Source organism: Myotis nattereri, assembly GCF_964212035.1.
Source record: "Myotis nattereri genome assembly, chromosome: 18".
Taxonomy (NCBI): domain Eukaryota; kingdom Metazoa; phylum Chordata; class Mammalia; order Chiroptera; family Vespertilionidae; genus Myotis; species Myotis nattereri.
In genome coordinates, this window is record NC_138093.1 from 18,918,792 (window position 1) to 18,942,664 (window position 23,873).

At 41.7% G+C, this 23,873-nt stretch overlaps 1 protein-coding gene across 2 annotated transcripts in view; it reads left to right on the forward strand.

The window, feature by feature from the left end:
• Positions 1–17,643: 17,643 nt before the first annotated feature.
• Positions 17,644–23,873, forward strand: part of RABGAP1L (RAB GTPase activating protein 1 like) — a gene marked incomplete at its 5' end in the record, with an annotated part of 440,168 nt that continues 433,938 nt past the window's right edge. The window contains one exon of one of the 2 annotated variants that reach the window (XM_081112106.1): positions 17,644–17,730. The remainder of the gene's footprint in view (positions 17,731–23,873) is intronic. The other variant, XM_081112105.1, reaches the window with a different exon arrangement.

Sequence of the window (23,873 nt, forward strand, 5' to 3'; positions counted from 1 at the left end):
AGAATTCTTACTCCATTGTTTTGTTCTTTACCATCTACAAGTAGAAACCATATCTTTGATTAATTATAGGCATTTCCATTTTATAGTTCAGTATATGAATACAAAACAAAAAATCTTAATGGGTTTGTTTCAGGTCATTCTGTAAAAGAAATGAACAGCTAAGAAAAATACACAAGCATTGACTTAAAATCCTTTGATCAAATCACTTGACCACAATGAATGTAAGAAAGAATGAATGCTAAAGAGTTGTGCAGAACACATTGTCCATTACTGTTCTTAAGGTTTGTCCTAGATAAAAGGTTTCCATTAAAATTCATTTCTTCTTGGCATACATTGTAACCTGTGTATAACTACTTGTCTTCTCTAGAAACATTGAAAACAAAAAAGAAATTTGTGTGTGTGTGTAAATAATAGAAATGGATCAATGCTGTATGATGAACAAAAGTTAGAAGGATTAAGTTTTTTACAAAGTATAGGATTATGCTCATCATTCAGTTTTAAAGTTTATAATAGTCATAAACTATTGTATGGTCAAATAATAAAGATAATATTATAGTAACCATCTGTTAATCTGACTTTCAAAACTTAATTTTAAATCAAAGAAACCACTATACATCAGACAAATAGTGGACATAGTTTTCCTAAATAAATAATTTTAGACAATTAAAAATAATTTGGATACTGTAGTAGAAGTTGGTTATTATTTTGGCCACCTGAATGGCTTCCCTGTATTTAGAGAATTCTTCACTTTAAAAATCTTGATGGTAAGCAAAGGTTTTTTCCTAATGGAAGTGGAAGATGTCCAATACCTTCTCTGCTTCCCTTGCAGCTAGGGTACAGGCATGTAACCTGGACTTTCCATTCAGACATTTATGCTGGACCTTTGACTCCTTGCTGGATACAAGAAATAGTTTGTCTCTTCCTCCTTCCGCCTTTCTTTCTCCCTGTCTCCTAGTGGCAGTAGATGTTACTGCAAGCTATAGTTTCCAATGCAAAAGTGGCCAGAGCTTGATGTCCATGGCATCAGATGTAGGGTGACAAACTTGTCACAATTTGCCCAGCATTTTCCCAGTTTTAGCATGGAAAGCTGTCTGGAAACTGAAGACAAGGATGGTTGGTTACTCTAGCCACTTACTTATCAGGTCAGTGCTGTGGGTGTTTTATCCCTGTCACTTAAATTTAAGCCTAATTTTTCAGCTCTCCCAGCATTTCCATGAGCCGCCCAATATCCCTTAAAAATTTTGTGTAAGTGTAACCCAATATCCTTTTAATCAAACTGTTCTGCTTAAATCAGCAAGAGTTGGTCTCTATTGTCACTGCTACTAAGAACTTTGGCTGAAATGGACACCTTTGTGTGTAAGCAGTTTAGAAACCTGGGTTTGACAATCAAACCTATCATATTGGTTTGATTCTGCTCATAGAGATATTATGGACCCTATTTGATGTTGGTGAAATCTTTTAATATTTTGAAAGATGCTGTAAAAGCATCTAGTGATCATTCTAACTGTATTTTTGAAATTCGGAGATAATTTTGATGGTTGAGAGTGTCATGAACTATTTTCCCCCGATGATGAGATAACAAACAGTGTCAGAATAAATCACTTAAAAGTAAAGTTGCTAACAGATAATCTTTAAATTTCCTCATTCCATCCCATCCCACCTCCCTAAAATTTATGAATGCTTATTTCTCCAGTTGAAGAATTTTAAAGTAAAAAAAATAAAATAAAAGGATGTGGGACCTCACCCTCTCCTCCCATTCATCTTTGGAGCACATATAGAAGTTCTTTGCTGTTTCTCCTGATAATTAGACATTGCTAGTGAACACCTGGGCCTGTCATTCAGCCTAACCTTCGTGACATCCTCATACTCCTGCACTTTGATTTTTTATCCTTTGGAGAGAAAACCTTCAGTGAGGATACTCTGGCTCATAAAATACTTATGAAAATATTATTACATAAATAGTATATCTTTATTAATAAAAATAGAAGATAAAAGAATACAAATAGCAGTAAGCATCCATAATTCTTCCACTGCTAACAATTTTGCATTCTTTTTTGTAAGCATTCATATCTATAGCTATAGGATTTTTTAAAATTTGAGGTCACATTATAACTAATAATTCAGAAGTTGTTTTTATTAGCATTATAAATTTCTTTCCATGTATATGCATAGAAGATATAATATTAAATGAGTCAGTCTTTCACAATGTATATAGAGAAATCATAACACATCATCAGTGGACTTTTAAATATGTTTTTATTTATTTCAGAGAGAGGATAGGGGAGGGAGGGAGAGAGAAACATTAAGGATGAGAATCATCCATCGGCTGCCTCCTGCATGCCCATGGGATCAAGCCCAGAACCTGGGCGTATGCCCTGACTGGGAATAGAACCATGACTCCTGGCTCATAGGTCAATGCTCTAACCACTGAGAAACACTAGGCAGAGCTCCTTGACATTTTTATGATTATTTCCCAAAAGTAAATATTAGAAGTAGAATTTTTACAGCAGAAACTATTCTCATTTTTGAGGCTTTTCTTATATTTTGCCAAATTGCTTCCCAGAAGAGTTATGCCTTTTATTTTTCTGCTAATCATCTATAAAACTGTATACTTCCACTGTCAACAACACTTAAGTATTATCATTGTTTTTGACCTTTATTAATTTGATAAAGAGATATCTTTTTGTTTTATGGATATAAACATAGGCTAAACATTTAAATATGTTTTTTAGCTTTGTACTTAAAAAATTATCTACTCCTATCATGTGCCCATTTTCTTTACTGTGAATATATGAGATTAACCACTTAATTCTACCTTAAAATGCAAAAAAGCAAACTCGAATTCTGAAGATAATTATCACACTCTCCAAGAGTTGTCATTATTTGCTTTGTCATCATCACCTAGATATTTGTTTTTTACAAATTACTACCTCCCTGAATAGGTTTCTAGCTAATTTTCAATCTCTTATTCCCTTCTCAAGAAATCCCGATTTTAAAAATTTATTTTTGTTTATCCCATGAAGTCCCATATTAATATTATACTCCTTATTTTAAATATAGATGTTTGGTAATTTATACTTTTTATAGGAGGAAGTCAAGCAGATAATACCAAAATGCAATTATTCTAATCAGTTTTCTCTTTGGGTTAAACATATTATCTCCCTTTTAAAAGGAAAATACGTCTTTTGGTTTTCTCTTCTATTTGAGGAACATATAAGCTATTCAATAAAATAGTTACAATGCTGGTATTTGTCTCTAGCTGGGAGTTTGGAGGAAGCCAATCAGTGTCCCTGCCGCTGTATTTGCTGCCTATTTCCCAACTACTTTGCGGTTTCTTGCTGACCCTCATGTCTGCTGTTACCTCAGAATCCATCATCACCCACTTCTACAGCCTACCTGCTGGGCTGTTGCTGGAGGCTCTAGTGTCAGTCACACCAGAGAGAGGAGAGTGGGCAGGAAACTCTTCAGGGGATCTTGGTTGGCTTCTATATCTAGGCTCTATTTTTAATGCTCTGCAGTCAATGCTGATGACATTAGACAATCGCTTAATCTCAGTGCACTCAGTCATCTTTCTTTGGCTCATTCCTCTCACGCCTTACAGCCTTCTCTCTTATGCCTAGAGTGACCATATGCTCTCTTTTTCTGGAAAGTCCCAATTTCAAATATTCTGTCCTGTTGCCAAATCAAATGTCAGACCATATGCTTCATATTTTCTTTGGGGAAATATGTTCACTTACCTCTGTTTGAGTTCCCTGAACTCTGCTCATCAAAATTTATATTGGTTTTTCTAGACAGTTTGTGAAAAATGTTATTAATCCAAAATGTAGCTCAGATGCCAGACAAAAATAGTGTGCGATTTTATCTGAGTAAGATTCTAGATAAGTGGCTCCTTTGTGTTTATCATTATCAGTTAGCATTCCTATTGTTCTAATAAGGATTTTAGTTTTTAAAGCATAGTATACTGGAAAACTATGCTTATTTTCTCGTGGTTAAACATGTCTCAAAAAGCCTTAGCTACTTTCATCCTGAGGCTGTCACAGGTATAAAGGAGAGTGTATAGAATTTTCTACAGAAGCACTCCAATGCAACAGGTGTGATTTCTCAGAGTGAAGCACCATACTACCAAGCAGCAATTGCAGGCAGATATCCACTAGTTAGACGGTTCTTAAAAACTGCAAGGGTCAGAGAGTGGAAAGTGCGGCTGTTTGTGAAGCGTGTCCTTTAGAGAAAGCTGTGCTGTGCATGCAATAGAAGATACAATATTAAATGAGTTAGTCACTAGAGTGAAGGAGGGGAGGGTGCATGCCCCTTCACCTCTGGCCAAGGGAGAGGGTATTCTTACAGGATTGTTCAGGGAACTCTGATGGGAAGGGCATAAAGGGCTGATGTCTGACTCCCCACCCAGGAAAATCTAGAGGGCCTGGCAGGCTCTTTGTTATCAGAGAGGATATACCCAGTTGCACTGGGACCAGTCAGCTCCCTCAGAGTTTATCAGGACAAAGGATGTATCATGCCTCCCACAGACCAGATGTGGGTCACAAAGGGGAGAAAGAGCCAGTCCAAAGATCTTCTTGACTTCTGTCCAAGAGAACTTCTTGAGATTTTAATTGAGCTCTAAGAGAAAAGACCTGTATGGCGTGGATATTCAAAAATAAATAAATAAATAAATAAATAAATAAATAAATAAATAAATAAATAAATAATAAATAAATCTGAGGCTATGGGAGAAGTGGTGGTCTGAGGAATAGGATACCTGGCCCATGTCACAGGAGTTGTTGGACCAGTTGTAGCTTGATTGGCATGTGAGCCTCAGAGGAACTCACAAAAGTTCCCACAAGACAAAGAGCCAGCTTCAAACATCTGCAAGTCCCAGAAAGTACAGTCATCTCTCTCACTGTAGTACCAGCCAACTAAGACCTTCCTGCTCCCTTTTGCTCCCTTCCCTCCCTGTACTCCAACCAGAGACTCCAAAAACAACAGTTACTGAGTGGAAGAGGAAGTCAGCAGAAAAGGGAGAGGCAGCTGACCACAGGCCTTTTCTCTAAGGCTTTCCTTTCTAAATGTCAGATTGAGGCTGAACGTTATGATTGAAAGTGGTTGTAAGAATAAGTGAGCAGACAAATCATGAAACTTGCTGAAATTTACATCTTTGTGGCAGGGGGAAAAGCTCACCCTTCTGAATTAATTTCTGAGAACAGTTATGTTTTGACTATATCTCACAAATCACACTAGCTCATTGTAATGAACACACAGACTGTCTACTGTACAGTCAGTAGAAGCCTTTCAGAACTTGTAGGTTCAAGTCTTAGAAGGAAATAAGCATTGCAGGCCCACATTTATAAAATAAAAAAATTGTAATTCCTGTATTAGGTTCATTCACCAATCACTACAGAAGCATCCTGAAATAAATGAATATAGAATATTCAGACTTCCCTTTCAGTAAAAAGATGATTGAACCAAAACATACTTTTTGGCCACAGTGGTAAAGATAATATAGTGACTGAAATGCTCCTATAGCTTTCCTGTATCATCTATTCTTTTAGATATGATGGATCCAAATAAAGAATTTCACTTTTAAAGGTTACATTATTATGAAACTATTTTAATTCTCTATTCTAAAGTCATATGAATGAGCTTAGAAGAAGTATGACTCTAAAAAAGGGTAAGAGCAGTGGTTAGAATTAAGTTCAACTACAGTGAGTAAAACAAAAAATAATAAATAATGATAGACTAAATATACAAGGTTTTATTCTCTATAAAAGAAGTTTGGAAGTTGGTGTTTCAGGTGGGTTGGAAGTTCTACAAAGTCACCAGGCACCTAAACTCTTCCCAGGTCATCACTCTACCATACCTATGGTGCACTCTTGTACCCTGGTCCAAGATGCTTGCTAGATGCACCCATCAAACCTATGTTCCAGGTAGTAAGAGGGAAGAAAGAAGAGCCCATTCCTTCTTTTTGAAGAAAATTTCTGTCACTTCTCTTTTGCCAGAATGCATGGGTGCAAGCGAGGCAAGGAATTGTAGTTGTTCTAATTAAAGAATTGGGTTTTGTTACTAAGGTGGAAAGCAAGCATTTAGGAGTGACTGACATAGAGACTTAAGTATATTTCTTCTACTAAAATGGCTGGGTCACAAACATTGCTAACAAGTTAGAATTATTAAAAAAGATCATTGATTTTACTGTAGATATTATTTTCTTTAAAAGCTTGCTTTCTCTTTGTAGAGAATTTTTTTTTGTCCCTTGCAAGCAAAGAAAGACTAATTTATGATTAATTATTAGGAAATTCAGTAATTTGTTATATTAATTAAGTTTGTTGTTTCATTAAAAAGAGAAACATCTCAGTAATTTCTAAAATTTGTGAATAAATTCATTCATTCTATCAGGTATACAGTAAGCATTTACTGACTTTTTAGGTACTAGGGGGAAAAAAGAGATGTTTTTTGTCCTCAAAGAGCTAAAAATAGTGGAGATAGATGGTCAAATTTAAATGTAAGAAATTGTTATAGGTACTGAAAGAAAGTGTGTACTGGGTGTTGTGGAGGCACATAAGAGTGAGGTGTTAATTCTATAAAAAGAGATTGAAAGGTATATATCCAAAGTAAGACACAAAATGATGGTGGAATTCAATTAAAAATTATTATGCAATTTTAAGTATACCGAAAGGCATCTATAATAATAAAAGTGTAATATGCTAATTAGACCAGACGTCCTTCTGGACGAGCTTCTGGACGAAGCTGAGGCTGCGAGGGAAGCCTGGGTCCCAGGTGCCAGAGGGAAGCTGGTGCTGGCAGCCAGGGGAGGTAGGCCTACTCTTGCATGAATTTTGTGCATTGGACCTCTAGTAGAGAATAACACAATGAACATCCATTTACTCACCATCTACCTTATAAAATAACACATTATGAATATGTAATCACAGGACACATTTCTTATCCTATCTAATAAAAGACAAAAGGGTAATTAACCGTACCTCCGCTATGCTTCCCATTGGCTAATCAGGGTGATATGCAAATTAACTGCCAACAAAGATGGTGGCTGGCAGCCACGCAGCTGAAGTGAACATGAGGCTTCTTTGCTCCATTGATGGAGGAAGCCAAGGTTCCCCTCCTGCCGCGGCCTGGCTCTGAGCCCGAAAGCAACAATGTTTCAATTATAGAAGCTAAACAAACCCCAGATACCTGCTTTCAGCAGGCCGTGGCCTCAGAGCTGCAGCGAGCAAGGACGGCAACAAAGTTTCGATTATAGAAGGTAAATAAATCCCAGAATAAAAAAAAAAAGAAAAAAAGGAGAGGCTGGGAGCTTCAGTCGCCGGCCAGCCTAAAAACGGCCCTCAACCTCTCACCCAGACTGGCCAGGCACCCCAGTGGGGACCCCCACCCTAAAGGGGGTGTGGCCAGCCTGAAAACAGCCATCAGCCCCTCATCCAGGTTGGCCAGGCACCCCAGTGGGGACCCCCATCCTGAAGGGGGTGTGACCAGCTGCAAACAGCCATCAGCCCCTCACCCAGGCTGGCCAGGCACCCAAGTGGGACCCCCACCCTGATCCGGGACACCCTTCAGGGCAAACCAGCCGGCCCCCACCCGTGCACCAGGCCTCTATCATATATAGTAAAAGGGTAATATGCAAACTGACCCTAACAGCAGAAAGACACTGACCACCAGGGGGCAGACGCTCAATGCAGCAGCTGCCCTCTGGTGGTCAGTGCTCTCCCACATGGGGGAGCTCTGCTCAGCCACAAGCCAGGCTGATGGCTGCCAGTACAGCGGTGGTGGTGGGAGCCTCTCCTGCCTCCTCAGCAGCGCTAAGGATGTCCGACTGCAGCTTAGGTCTGCTCCCCGCTGGCAAGTGGACATCCCCTGACGGCTGCTGGGCTGCCAGAGGGATGTCTGATTGCCATCTTAGGCCCAATCCCCCGGGGAACAGGCCTAAGCCAGCAAGTGGTCATCCCTTGAGGGGTCCCAGACTGCGAGAGGGCACAGGCCGGGCTGAGGGACCACATAGGCCAGGCTGAGGGACCACCCCCCCCCCCCGAGTGCACAAATTTTTGTGCACTAGGCCTCTAGTTAAAAATAATCCTAAAGCCCAGCTGGCATGGCTCAATGGTTGAGTGCTGACTTATGAAGCAGGAGGTTGCAGTTTGATTCCTGGTCAGGGCACATGCCCGATTGTGGGCTTGATCCCCAGCATGGGACATGCCAGAGGCAGCCGATCAATGATTCTCTGTTATCATTGATGTTTCTATCTCTCTCTGTCTCCCTTCATCTCTGAAATCAATAAAAATATATTTTTTAAAAAATCCTAAAACCTGGATTTTAGTATGAAGTTTGAAATTATTAGCAATGATGTATATAGGTGTAATTATCATAAACTAAAAATCTTCACAAAAGGTTGTTATTGTCATTAAATAAAAGAATGACAGAATGGTAAGAGTCTTCCTGAAATTGTAGAAGTGTTAGAGAAAGTGCTAGGAATCTTTTTTTAATATAGTTTTTAGAAAATTGATTTTAGAGAGAGACAAAGGAAAAAAAAAATGAAGAAAGAGAGAGAAACATCGATATGAGAGAGAAACATCAATTGGTTGACCAGGGATCAAACCCGCAACATGGGTATGTGCCTTGACCAGGAATCAATTCATGACCCTTCGGGTGAATGGAATGTTGCTCAACCAACTGAGCCACACTGGCCAGGGCAGGAATTTTATAATATATTCTAAAGCAACAGTATTTGTCATTTAATAATCCCCAATTAATACTTTTATATTAGATAGACTCTTGTAGAACTTAGACATAAGCCATTTAAAAAATTTTAAATTTGCAGCTTATTTTTTTTTATGTGGCAAGGGGAAAGGGCACTAAAAAATGTCTTGTGGGAGGGGAAGGGAATTGGTGGAGAGGGCATGAATTTCCCTTGACTCAGAAGAGGAAAGTGGTAATTTTCCTGGCTTTACCATGCAAGTATTTGTCATTTTATGAAGTTGTTTTTCTGCAAAACATATGTATTTAAGAAATATTTCTTATATGCCCAAAGCCTAAATTCTGGGCCTGTGGCAAAGTCCTTCAAGGAGACTTGGGGTCATGCCAAAGCTATGTTTGTGTGGCTGGTGTAGAGAATGCATCAGGGAGCCAGAACTCTGCTAACATGGCTGCCACCACATCTACAGAGGCAGGCTCCCAATTCGACTATACAGCTTCTTTACATTTTTCAAAAATAGAATTGCTGTCCTGTCTGGTGTTTCTCAGTGGTTAGAGCGTGGGTCTGTGCACCCAAGGGGCACAGGTCAAGGGCATGTACGTGGGTGGCAGGTTTGACTTCTGGCCTGGTCAGGGCACATGACCAACTGATGTGGGCAACCAACTGATGTGTCTCTGTTACATCAATGTTTCTCTCTCTCTTCTCCCTCACTCCCTTCCACTCTTTCTAAAAATCAATGGGAAAAATATCCTCTGGGTGAGGATTAACAACAGGAACAACAAAATAGAATTCCTTTTCAACTACTTCTTTACATTGTCATAAAGAAGTTCCTTTCAATATTTTTTTTACATTGTTATAAAATTAATCAAATTTATATTAATATGGTGAACTAGGCTGACAAAGAAAGACTCTCTACCTTTCCCAAAATATAAAAAGTGCTGGATAATAACCTAAAATTTTTGAGAAAAAAACCCCCACAAAAAAACAGATGCTGCCAATTTCAATATTTTGAAAGCAAGAAAGGGGAACACCTCCGGTCCTAGAAAAAGGAACAGGCAAACACAAAGCACTAGAGGGAACTGAAGCCAATGACACGCTGAAGGTACTGGAACTGGAGACATGCTTGAGACTGACGGATGAGGAAGAGGGGATTGGCCATATGTTGGTAATTGTTTAAGCTGAGTGACTGACATACTATCTTCTCTTCTTGTTATGTGCTGAAACACTTTTGTAATAAAAAGTTAAAATAGACACAGAACTTAGAAGACAGAACTTAGAAGACAGAACCTACACAGAACCTAGAGACAGAAGAACTTCGCTGGAGAGAACATGGCAAAAGATCCTGGACTGAACCTGACTACAGAAATTGGCAAGAGAACCTGACTAGAACCTGGTGACTGAACCTGGCTGGAGAACCTGGACAGAACCTGGCTGGAGAACCTAGCGAGGGAACATGGCTACAGAACCTGGCTGGAGAACCTGGAGAACCTAGCAAGAGAACATGGGCACAGAACCTGGTTGGAGATCCTAACCAGAACTTCGCTGGAGATCCAGACCAGAACTTGGCTGGAGATCCTGGCTAGAGATCCTGGCTAGGCTGCTGATCAACTAACGCTGTCTCCAAGTCATTCCTTCTTCGCTGACTCCATCTACACCTTTGGGGACCCCTGGACCTGCTGGGGCAGGACCCCAGCACACAGGTAGCAATTAATAATAACTAATAATAAAATAGAAAAAAAAAGTTAAAATAAAACAAGCCCTGGGTGCCATCCTAGAGCAGTGGTCGGCAAACTCATTAGTCAACAGAGCCAAATATCAACAGTACAACGATTGAAATTTCTTCTGAGAGCCAAATTTTTTAAACTTAAACTATATAGGTAGGTACATTGTTATTAACTTAATTAGCTGGTCTTTGCTAAAAACGTCCTCAATCTGAGGGGTCGACCTCAGCGAACGTACCCCCACTTCTTCTAACGCCACTTCTTCAAAACAGACTCGCCCAGGCCGAAAACCGACTTCTGCGCATGGGCCACGAAGTTTCAATCGCACTGTACGTGCCCGCATGTGGTATTTTGTGGAAGAGCCACACTCAAGGGGCCAAAGAGCCGCATGTGGCTCACGAGCTGTGGTTTGCCGACCACTGTCCTAAAGTTACGGAATCTCTTAGGGGTTCTGTATAGAGGTCTGCATTTTTAATACACTTCTGAGGTGATTTTGTTACCCCAGACCAAAGAAGAAGACTGATGGTGAGGTGAATTTCAGACATCTGCCACAAGGGATGGGAGAAACAGTTTTGAGTAGGTATCCTTTTCATTTCTTATCACATTAGAAAAGTAGCACTTTGGCTAGAATTCAGAGAGACATTTATGGGTCTGCTGGTCTCTTCTACTGCTAGGAAACTTTCTGATCCCTATATACATATTGTTTGATTTTATTCTGATTCAGTGTTAAAAACATAGATTTGGCTGATCACACAGGCTCAGTATGGTTTTCTTGAATTGCTCTGAATTTCAGCCCTCCATAAAACTGTAAAATAGAAAACTTTGCCTTCTGTATGTAGGCTCCTCTTTGCTCCTTCTGTGATTCCCTCCTTCCTCTGGTTCTCAGTATCTCTTTTGCAATCTTCCCACTATTAAAAAACAACAACACCCCACACTCAAAAACCATCTAGCCCTAGCCAGTTTGACTCAGTGGATAGAGCGTCAGCCTTCAGGCTGAAGGGTCCTGTGTTCGATTCTGGTCAAGGGTACATACCTCAGTTGTGGGCTTGATCCCTGACCCTGGTAGGGGCCCATGTGGGAGGCAACCAATTGATCTGTCTCTTTCACATCAATGTTTCTCTCTCTCTGTCTCTCCTCCTCCCTTCTACTCTCTCTAAAAAAAATCAGTGGAAAAATATCCTCAGCCTGGCTGTTGTGGTTCAGTGGTTGAGTGTCGACCTATGAATCAGGAGGTCACGGTTGGATTCCCAGTCAGGACACATGCCTGGGTTGTGGGCTCCATGTTGTGTGGGGCGTGCAGGAGGCAGCTGATCAATGATTCTCTCTTATCATTTATGTTTCTATCTCTCTCTCCCGCTCCCTTCCTCTCTGAAATCCATTTTAAAAATATATTTAAAAAAATATACTCTCAGGTGAGGATTAACAAAAAACCACAAACAACAACAACAACAACAACAACAACAACAAAACCCATCTAACAAATTTATTTATGTGAGATTACTGATTAGAGTCATAAAGTATTCTTTTCAGGAAAAGTTTATTTAAATTGAGCACAAGATTTAATTCAAAACTAAAAAAAAAAAAAAAAAAGTATTCTCAGGTAACCTAGTCAGGAAAGGATTTTTGGAGGGTGGTCAAGTTCCCTTCAGGATCCTCTAAAATTTTACCAAGTAGGTTGTTACCTATTCGTTCCATTGGAAATATATCCTTAGAAAAGTCAGATAATGTAACTACAGCTTTTTCTTCTGTAACCATGCATGAAAAATTTAGCTTTGGCTGCAAGTAATAAAAAGTCAAATTCAAACTTTCTTAAATAGCTAAGAAAATGTATTGGCTTGGGGAACTTACTGAATCCAGAGTAAGGGTAGGGCTTTAAGCTGGGTTTAAGCTCTTCCATCTTATGTCAGCTTTATCCTCAGGCTGTCTTCCGTCATGGTAGCAAAGTGGCAGAAACTATAGGACTCACATCCACCCATCACACCAGCCAGAGTAAGAGGGAAAGGACATTTCTTCTCCCAACATACACAAGGTCTGGCCTTCCTTATGATTGGACCAATTTATTTTTATTTATTTATTTTTTTTAAAAATATACTTTAAAAAAAATTGATTTCAGATAGGAAGGGAGAGAGAGATAGAAACATCAATGATGAGAGGGAATCATTGATTGGCTGCCTCCTGCATGCCCCCTACTGGGTCTCAAGCCTGCAACCCAAGCATGTGCCCTTGACTGGAATTGAACCTGGGACTCTTCAGTCCGCAGGCCAACGCTTTATCTACTGAGCCAAACCAACGAGGGCTGATTGGACCAATTTAGACTTGCATTAAGGTCTACCCATGAACACTCACAGTGTCTGGTGAGGATAAGATTAGGCTGACTATGTACATCCATTAGGAAATATATCCTTAGAAAATAGGCCCACACCTGGATCTGGGCCTATTCCCATTTGAATCATTGCTGTGTGAACGAAAAAGGGATTCTATGAAAATAAGCTCACAGGGTGAACTGATCAAAAATTCCCAGCTGGGCAGGTCATGTTGGGTAGTCATGCTCAAGGCCTATGACTTTTTTAGTGACAGGTTTTTAAGCAAGCCCTGTCCATTGTTCTAGCGCATTTATGTTAACACACCAGAAGTAATAGCCCTCAAAGGTGTAACCACCCTCAAAAGAGCACATTCGTACCATAGCTAAGATTTGGAAACACCCTAAGTGCCCATCAGCAGATGAATGGATTAGAAAACTGTGGTACATCTACACAATGGAATACTATGCTGCTGTAAAAAAGAAGGAATTCTTACCATTTGCAACCACATGGATGGACCTGGAGAGCATTATGCTAAGTGAAATAAGTCAGTCAGAGAAAGATAAGTATCACATGATCTCACTAATTTATGGATAATAAAGACCATTCTAAACTGATGAACAAAAATAGATACAGAGGCAGAGCAGCATCGAACAGACTGTCAAACTACAGCGGGAAGGCCAGGGAGGGTTGCGGGGGGTGGGGTAAGAGATCAACTGAAGGATTTGTATGCATGCATATAAGCATAACCAATGGACACAAGACACTGGGGGGTAGGGGAGGCCGGGGGAAGATCAAGGGGGGGAAAAAAAAGGAGACATATGTAATACTCTTTGTAATACTTTTAGCAATAAAACAAAATTAAAAAAAAGAGAGAGAGAGAGCACATTCACTTGACTATCCTGTATTCCAATCCCTGCCTTATTTTCTTCCACTTTCATGGAATCTTCTTTACATTCCCTCCTTAATTTCAAATGCACAAAAGAAATTGCATAACTCTTATTCTCTGGAACATCTGAGATCTTCCTGGCAACTGTTGTTTGTCTCAAATAAATTCTTATACAAATTATTTACATGTTTGGATGTTCTTACATCAATGGCTGCTTCACAATTCAGAGGAGTAGAAAGACATATTGGGGAGTCAACTAGTAATACCCACTATAAAAGCATTATAATATTCCACTCCATTAAATACCATAATTTTCACTCTCTCATTTTTGTTCAATATTTAACTTGTTCCAAGTTTTTTTACATTATGATATTTTAAATCAGCAGTTATAGACCAAATGAGGGAAATAGGATAGTGTATGGTACAGTGGGGAATGGAGAAACTGTGGGGAAAGAGCATGCATGTCCTGTAGTTGATTGTCACCAGGTGAAAATGTAAGCCCACTGCTACCAAATCTTCTACGTTATTTATTTATTTAAATCCTTACCCAAGGACATTTTTTCCATTGAATTTTAGAGAGAGGGAAAGAGAGAGAGAGAGAGAGAGAGAGAGAGAGAGAGAAAGAGAGAGAGAGAAATATTGATGTGAGAGAAACACTTCGATTGGTTGCCTCCTGCACCAGGGAAAAGCCTGCAACCAAGGCACCTGCCCTTGACCGGAATCTAACCCGGGACCCTTTGGTCCGCAGGCAGACACTCTATCTACTGAACCAAATCATCTAGGGCCAAATCTACATTTTAAAGAGAAGTCGGGAATGCATGTGAAATCTTCTGACTTTTAACTTTTGGCTTTGGATAATTTTTTTGAAGCATCATTCAGATGCTTAGACAAACTATATTTGTGTGTTAGATCTGGGCCTAGGCCACCAGTTTCTACCATGTAGAATATTTTATAACACCTTCTGCAAAAGTGAGAACTTCAGTCCTTTCCTGGACTTGGGCTGCTAGGATAGTTTTAATGTAAAGGAAGCCATAGTGGGGAGAGGAGTGAGCAGCACACACCATCTGAGGAATGTTTTATTATTAATTCTTTGGCATGTACTTAAGAATTGTTTTTCTTGTGGTAAGGGTGAGTTTCTACCAAATCACCTCCACGGTCTCTTATCTGGGTTCTCCTGTGACTTGCCTGTTATCTAGGTTCTCGTGTGACATCTCTTATCTAGGTTCTATTGTGAGGAACAGTTCAGTGTTACAGAGTGACCCCTGGTGATTAGAGGTGTGACATGTGGCCATGGGACAGCGTTTTCCTTTTCCTGGTAACAAGCTGGCACATGGGTTGATCCTGTACTAGTGACTTAGATGTTATGCTCCACTTTAATAGGATTGAACAGCCCATGGTGACCACTGTTATTGCTTTCAGAGGCCTAGGGAACTGAATTTGGGGAACACTGTATTTATTTTAGACTTACCATTTAAAAATTTTATTTTCTCTGCCGAAACCGGTTTGGCTCAGTGGATAGAGCATCGGCCTGTGGACTGAAAGGTCCCAGGTTCAATTCCGGTCTAAGGGCATGTACCTGGGTTGTGGGCACATCCCCAGTAGGAGATGTGCAGGAGGCAGCTGATCGATGTTTCTCTCTCATCGATGTTTCTAACTCTCTATCTCTCTCCCTTCCTCTCTGTAAAAAATCAATAAAATATATTAAAAAAAAATTTTATTTTCTCTTACTGAGTGCAGATAATTACCACAGTGCTGCCCTTTTTGTCAAAAAGCTTCTCTCTATTTAGGAGATACCAGGAGGCAGAACTACAGCTTTTTCATCTGTGACTTTGTCATGGTGCCTAGTGTAACTTTACTAGTACTTTATTCAGTAGAGGCTCAGTACCTACTTCTTGGCTGATTTATTAGTAGGTACTATCTCAGGAAATCAATGGATGATTTGAGTTATTCTAACCCTAACTTGATTAAATATAAAAATTCCAGCATTTGAGTTGGGCCCAGAGCTAGGTATACTCTTGGAATACAGAGGTTACTAAAGGACCTCAGAGAAGGAGCTCCTCAGGGAGGAGAAATCACACAGTTGCCACACCGGATTTGTTCTATAGACATTTAAATTAGGAAAAAAGAAAAAGAACTTGAGAGAGAGGGTTTGTTGACAAATGTCATTATTTCTCAGAAGCTTTTGGATCTAGGCGGGCAAATGAGTGCAGGGGAATTGACGTGGGACAGAAGGGAAAATTTCAAATTAAAGGAGTCATTGTAGAGCCACATCATTAGACCCTGTACTTAATGAAGTCTTGCTGTACTATATTCACTTGTTCGGCAGTAGCATTTATGGCAGTGGTTCTCAACCTTCCTGATGCCGCGACCCTTTAATACAGTTCTTCATGTTGTGGTGACCCCCAACCATAAAATTATTTTCGTTGCTACTTCGTAACTGTAATTTTGCTACTGTTATGAATCGTCATGTAAATATCTGATATGCAGGATGTATTTTCATTGTTACAAATTGAACATAATTAAAGCATAGTGATTAATCACAAAAACAATATGTAATTATATATGTGTTTTCCGATGGTCTTAGGCGACCCCTGTGAAAGGGTCGTTCAACCCCCAAAGGGGTCGCGACCCACAGGCTGAGAACTGCTGACTTATGGAGTACTTTCTTTTTTTAAATTTTTATTATTTTTTATATTTTTATTGATTTCAGAGAGGAAGGGAGAGATAGAAACATCAATGATGAGAGAATAATTGATGGGCTGCTTCCTGCACAACCCCCCCACTGGGGATCGGGCATATGCCCCCAACCGGAATCAAACCCAGAACCTTTCAATCCCCAGGGCGATGCTCCATCCACTGGGCCAAACCGGCCAGGGCTGGAGTACTTTCTTTTTATTTTTTTAAAAAAAATGTATTTTATTGATTTTTTACAGAGAGGGACAGAGAGTTAGAAACATGGATGAGAGAGAAACATCGATCAGCTGCCTCTTGCACACTCCCTACTGGGGATGTGCCCTCAACCAAGGTACATGCCCTTGACTGGAATCGAACCTGGGACCCTTGAATCTGCAGGCCGACGTTCTATACTCTGAACCAAATTGGCCAGGGCTGGAGTACTTTCTATGAGTTGTGCACTATGCTAGGCTTTGTGGAAGACGCAAAAACGGATGAAGGAGGTTCTCCAGGATTTCCTAGGGGGATAAAATTTTGCACAGATTTACCCAGATAAGGTTGAATATTAGGTGCCACAAACATAGAAACAAAGTGCAAAGGAAATCGGGAACATTTACAGGTCATTTCTGGCTGCAGGATCCAGGAAGGAGGAAGTCCACACAGTTCAAGGATCAACGCTTTTTTTTTTTTTTTGGTACATTATTTGTAGAGGAAAAGAGTTGGTTATTTTATCTCTACCTCTTTTGTACACCTCCATTTATTACCCCAACGGATAAAGAGGTGCACGTTTTCTTCTTCTTATAAACACCAAGCAGTGCTTAGCGCTCTCCTGTTCAACCCCGTGGGTTATTTCTCTCTCCAATCTCCCCGAGTCCCACATGACCCACTAACAAGGGAGCGTTTCATGAGCTCGTGACACCGTGCAAGAGACACAGACAAGAGTTCGTATTCTTTGAGGAGGACTGGACATTAACGAAAGGATGGAAACCAGGTTTACGAGCAAGAAAACCATCGTCCCCAACTCAGAATTCTCCAACAACTCGCTACCGCTGCTGTGGCGTCCCGGGGGGCGGTTCCGGAGGGCGGCGAGCCGCTCTCGCCCCTTCCCGGGTCCCCCCTCCAACAGCCCGGGTCCTGCGGGACCTCCAGCCCCCAGTCCGGCAGCCCCGCGGCCAGGCCAGGGCCGCGCGCGCCGCCGCCGCCGCCGCCCTCGGGAGCGCGCGCGCCGCTCCCGATGGGCCGACGTGCGCGTCCCCGATGCACCTCCCCCGCGGCCCGCTCCCTCCTCGCCTCTTCCTGCCAGCGGCCTCTCCCCCGCCCTCTCGCTCCCTCCGCCTCCCGCGGCTCGGGCTGCCGCGGAGTGAACGGGACCGGCCCGGCCGCAGAGCGCGGGCGGCGGCGGGGACGCGGCGCCTGGCAGAGTTGTGGCGGCCCTGCCCGCGGGGACGTGAGGAGGTGAGGCGGTCGCGGCTGCCTGAGGGGCCGGCGGGCGGCCGGGTGGCCAGGGGCGGCGGGCCGGGCGGGGGTGTTGTTGGCGCCGGGGCTGAGCTGAGGGAGGAGGGTCGAGGAGGGGGCCGGGCCGGGCCGCGCTGCGAGGGGACCTCGGGAGGAGGGCACGGGGCGCGCTCGGGACGGTCGATCGCCGCCCGGACTGCGAGGTTCTCCGGGGTGGCGGCTCCTCGCGGCCGGGGCGGGCGGGGTGGGCGCCTCTCACCTGGGGGCGGGTGGCCACTGGGGCGCTCGGCCCCGGCCGTGCCCTCCTGACATTGCCTTCGCCTCCGCGGTGGCCGCCGCCGGGGTCGCCGCCGCAGCAGCCCCGCGGCGCCGGGTGGGGTGTTTTCTTGCCCACACTCGGGTTTCTTTCCGTTCGTGACCGGGTCGCGCCCTCGCACTCCCCCGTCTCCGCCCGGCACTCGCTCGCCTCGGCTCGGCTGTGGAGTCCTGTGGTTTTGCCGCGTGGGACGGGCTGCGTCCTGGGCAGATGTCCACCTGCGATGAACGCCCCGCGCGGACGGACCGTCCGCCTGGCCCGACAGCCCCGTCCAGGTCGTGGGTGCTGAGTCCCGAGAGTCGGCCGAGTCCAAGTTTCTGGGACGGGCGAGGGCTTCGCACCGGTCGCCACGGTGCAGGGCGGGCAGCCGTGCGTCCGCGTGTGGACGGGGGCGCCAGGGGACCGCACCGACCGGGTTTCTAACCCCTGGTGCTGGGTATGCCCCTTGGACCTCGTGGGAAGGCTGCTCTTGGAAAACGTACCCCGATTTAGGTGGTCCGTGGCGGAACTGAGGGTTTCATGAAAGTGAAGGGAACCGCCAGTCTCAGAGAGGGAGAACTTCTGCTTGCCTGACGGATTTCAGGGCTGTTTGGAAACTGATCTCAAGGCCTGCAGGTTTAATACATGTACATTTCCTTGTGCATCCACGGCGGGAGGAGGTACATGGTTGCTTGTTGCGATTCTGGAAACACAATTGCATGAAAGCCTGCTGACTTTTCTCAGACTCGTGTTTTTATATTTGGTTTCTGCTGTACTTCGGAAGATATCCAATACTAGGACAGCAGGAGATACAAACATGAAGTCTGCTTGCGGTCAAATGGGGAGTGGATTTTGCCCATGGAAAATATTGGTCCACGAGCTGGTAGCCCTGGAGAACTGGCCTGTGATTCATTGTCTCAATAGAGAGTCCCGTATGAAACTGATGATGAAATTGCAGAGGGGAAAGACAAGAGGAATTTCATATATACAATATCATAAAATTGTATTAAGTGCTCACCTGCTTGGGGAGTTAGTTGAGACTCTGAGTTAGACTGGTGTCTGTATTAAATCGGTTCAAAATGTGCTCTTTTTTTTTTAAAAAAAATATTTTTTATTTATTTCAGAAAGGAAGGGAGAGGGAGAGAGTGAGAAACATAAATGTTGAGAGAGAATCATTGATGGGCTGCCTCCTGCACGCACCATACAGGGGATCCAGCCCATAACCTGGGCATGTGCTCGGACCCAGAATCGAACTGTGACCTCCAGGTTCTTAGTCAAGGCTCAACCACTGAGCCACGCCCAGCCGGGCTGTGCTCTTATGTTATGTATTAATAAGTCATCTGGGAAGAATTGGGTGTCATTGGGCAGTGATTAACATGTGAACATATTATATGGCCTACTTTGTATGCTAGAAAGCTAGAAACAGGTAGTAGGTCCCCGTACTACTGGGGCATATAGTGAATAGACCTAAAAAGATGTGACTATAAATGTATGAAGCTTTTTTGGGGCCTGAGTTATTTGATGCCAATCTGTATATATTATAGTTGAGATAGTCTGAGAATTGTTATTCCTTTGCTACTTGTTGCATGATTTATATAATTTTCATTCTAGTAATTATGATATTTTTTATTTGAATGACAGACTTTTATTAGGCATGTGAAGCAGGAGTTTTCATATTTCAGCTCACTGATTCTAAATTTATGACTTCTAAAATTTGTATTTAAAAAATTGTTTTTGCCTTAATCCATTCTGAATTTGTTGAATTCTTGTATATTTATTTGAACTCAGATGAAACAGCTTTAAAGCTGAAAGCATTTTTATCCATTCTTTTGGAGTAGTCAGAAGAAGGAATTCTGTTGTGCTGAGTAAAAATATTATGAGTTGGAGATAGCCAGGCTTGTAGAGATTAACTCTGAAGAGAGTAGTAGCAAACATTTTTTGTATTTAGGGTCTGCATTCTAGCTTGCCATTGTCTTGAAGTGGTGTGGGGATGATTATGGCTGGATAGAGGGTGTTTGGAGAATAAAATAGATACTGTAGCCTATGGGATTCCCATGATCAGAGTTTTTTGCTATGTCCCACAAATTTTTTAAGAAAGATAGTTTTATTGATTTCAGAGAGGAAAGGAGGAGAGGGAGCTAGAAACATCAATGAGAGAGAATCATTGATTGACTGCCTCCTGCACGCTCCACGCTGGGGATTGAGCCTACAACCCAGGCATGTGCCCTGACCAGGAATCAAACCATGACCTCCTGGTTCATAGGTCGACGCTCAACCACTGAGCCACGCAGGCTGGGCAACATACTCAGTTTTTAAGGAGAGCATTAATATTCTCAGCATGGAGACTTGATTTGACTCTTGGCTTTTCAGAGGGGGGAGTGATTTTCACTTTATGATCAATGGACCTTAATAAGGAAGATGGGATTAAGCAGAACTTGTATCTCAACATTCTCCTTTTCATACTTCATTTACTTGCCATATTGTACTCATTCAGCAGATAGGATGCCATCATTGTTTTGAGTATAGTAAGTTTGTGCTCATGCTGACTCCTTTCTGACATTTTGGGGGGAATTTTTTGGTGTAATTTTTGGGGATTTTCCTGGGAAACTTTTAGGCATATATTCAGTTGATTTGGAGTTAGATTTGGGCTAAGATTTGAAATTCTGAGCCTATATTTGAAATTCTGAGCCTTCTTGTTTTCTAAATAGTCTTAAAAATAGAAAACACAATTCTTTATAAACACTCATGAACAATCTGGTTACAGATTTTGTTGTGATAGACATAGTACAGCCAAAAATATATTCAAGAAACTTTTCCTCTCTTTGCTCAGTTTAGAAAGCTTAAATAAGTAAGAAAATAAAGTATTTTTTTGAATAAAAGCCTGATTTTCCCAGACTGCGAAGTCTAACAACTGTTTGCTGTGGTATTTTCCCCCTTGCCTATTCTAAATTCAGTAAATACTACCTGTCTCTAGTCCATGGCAAAAACTTAATTCCAGTAGGGAATTCTTAGTGATGGAGGTCTCATTGAGGGATGCAAGTTTATGCTGGGGAATTTGGCTTGGAAATGTTAAGTATGGAAACTTACTTTATTACAATATTGGTATTCTCTGTACCCAGGTTCTCCGAGGGGTGGGGGTGTGGCACAAACATCACAATATTTGGATTTTTGTTTTCAAACTATAGGTTTTCTCTTCCTTTCCTCCTCTTCCCTCAACCCTTCGCTAAATGAGCCTTTGCTACTTGTGGGAATATATTGTGTCCCTCAGGTGTGTGGGGCTGAACAAAGGCTGAGAATCTTGGTCCTTTGCTGATACGTCCTAAGCCAAATTTCCACTCCCTATAATTTGCCTGTGTTACTTTCATTTTTGCAGAGAAATACAAATTGTGGTGAAGAGACTACAGATGTACCCAAGAGTAAGATTTATTGCATTGTGTAGTACATGTGGAAGAGACTAGGTGATTATTTAGCTGAATATTTATTAAATTGTTTTGATTGTGACTTATAGTAAGAAATACTTATACCCTGATTCAACACATGCTCACAAAGCTGAAAGATAAGTTTGGTAAAACAATACTTATCTTTTTAGGACCTTGCTAGAGCTGGCTCATCATACTGGTTTGCAAGGCAGTTATGCATTTTTCTTCCCACTTAGTCCATGTTCAGTGACATTATGTTGGTAGATTGAAATCAGCCATGGTGGCAGTATTTACACCAGGGGAATCCGCTAATGGTATAGTTTAGGGTTTTTTCCACTCTGTATAGCAACTGTTAAACATTTATAGCACTCTACTGCCTACAACACACTTTGATATTTTCTATTTAATTTTACTTAAAAAAATCTGGGTTTTGACCTCTTAATTTGTTTTACAGCCAGTTGATGTAGCAGCTTACAGTGGTTTAGTCCACCTCTTTAGTTTGCAGATATACATGCTAAAAGACTAAAGTTGAAGGTTATATAGTTAGTTGTTAATAATGCCAGGTCTCTGGACTCCTAATCTGGAGTTGTTTCTAATGGACTTGTTTTTTGTCTTAACCCAAGCTGTTCATGTAGCTCAGTTGAAGGGCCTCATACTAGTATGTGCAAGACACTGCATTAAGCACTTTGAATAGAGATGCTTAAGGCATGAACCTTGACCCTGAGGCCTTTGTGCTCTTGTGGGGGGTTAAATATGGAAGCAAAGATAATGTAAGGCAGAAAGTATTGTGTAGTAAAGAAATATAGATAAGGTACTACAAGAGTTTAGTGCAGGGGTTCTCAACCTTGGCTGCACATTAGAATCACCTGGGAATCTTTTTAAAATCCTGGTTTCTGGGCCTCATCCTCCAGAAATTCTGTTTCTTTGTTACTAATGTTGTGGCCCCACCCCATAACAAAGAAACAGAATTTCCGGAGGATGGGGCCCAGAAACCAGGATTTTAAAAAGATTCCCAGGTGATTCTAATGTGCAGCCAAGGTTGAGAACCACTGGTTTAGTGAGAGGAGGGAGAGATTACTTTTAGTTGAAGGACAAAGGAAATGATGACTTTTACACCATGCTTTGAAGAATGGATAGGATTTGGACATGTTGAAATAAGATAAATAATATAGAGAGAAAGGCCTTTCTGGGCCATGATGATCAAAAGGCATAAAGGGAAAGAGCTAGGCAAGAAAGAGTCAGCACCAGATGGTGAAGAGTCTTGAATGCCAGTGCCCCTTTCTGCTTTTCAGTTTACCTTTCATTTTTGTTTCTGGAGTCACCCGGTACTTCTTTTTTCGTTGTTGTTAATCCTCACCTGAGGATATTTTTCCATTGATTTTTAGAGAGAGTGGAAGAGAGAGGGAAGGATAGAGAGAAACATTGAAGTGAGAGAGAGACACTTGGTTGCCTCCTGCATGCATCCTGACCAGGGCTGGGGAATCAAGCCACAACTGGTACATGCCCTTGACTGGAATTGAACCCGGGACCCTTCAGTCTGCAGGATGATGCTCTATCCACTGAGCCAAACCAGCTAGGATCACCCAATACTTCTTAACATTAAATAAACTTTATATGCTGTGCTCCTGATTAGAATATGACCCAAAGAACACTTAGGTATCTATTCTTAGAGTAAAAGCTGAAGGGAAAAGTATGTGTTAGGGAAACAACCTTAAGTTTACAGTCCTAAAATTGTTGCAAAGGGAAAAATATTTTTATTTTTTTTGTAAGGAGATACCATTATTTTTTGTTTTGCCAAATAGACAACATCAAATTGGCTGTAGCAGAGCAGGAAACTGTTTTGAAAGTCTTTTCAAAGTGCTCTCTAAAGTGTGTTTTTTAAATAACTGGGACTTAATTTTTGGAGGCAGGTCTGGTTCGGACAGAAAGGCATTTTATATAGATGCTCAGCTGAGCTGACTAGCTTTCAGAATTTAGGGCAGCAAGGCCGGGTATTTCACACCACAGCCAGCTGTGGGAGGGATTGATAGATTTTTTCACTCAAAGAAGTTCCTTGGATTTCAGCATTTATGTGTGTGACAGCCTGTATGACAGGATGTTTTGAAGTCTTAGATGGAGCTTGCCTTGTTCCACAGTGGAATTAGGTGCCTGGAAATGAAGATAAATGGCCTCAAGTTGTGTCTGTTAATCAAAATGAGGCACTGGTGGCAATTCTCAAGGTTTTCTGTCTGTTGATTATTTCACACTTATTGCTTCTAATTAAAATGATGTACAGTCAATATGAAGAAGCTTTATTTCTCTTTGACCCACTAGTTCTATAAAGGTAAAACCACTTTTAGACTGTTGCCCAGGTAACAACACATACAGAGACTGTTGGAAGTGTGTGGAAAATTTTGGTAATCTTGGTAATGAAGTTGCTATAGTAAATA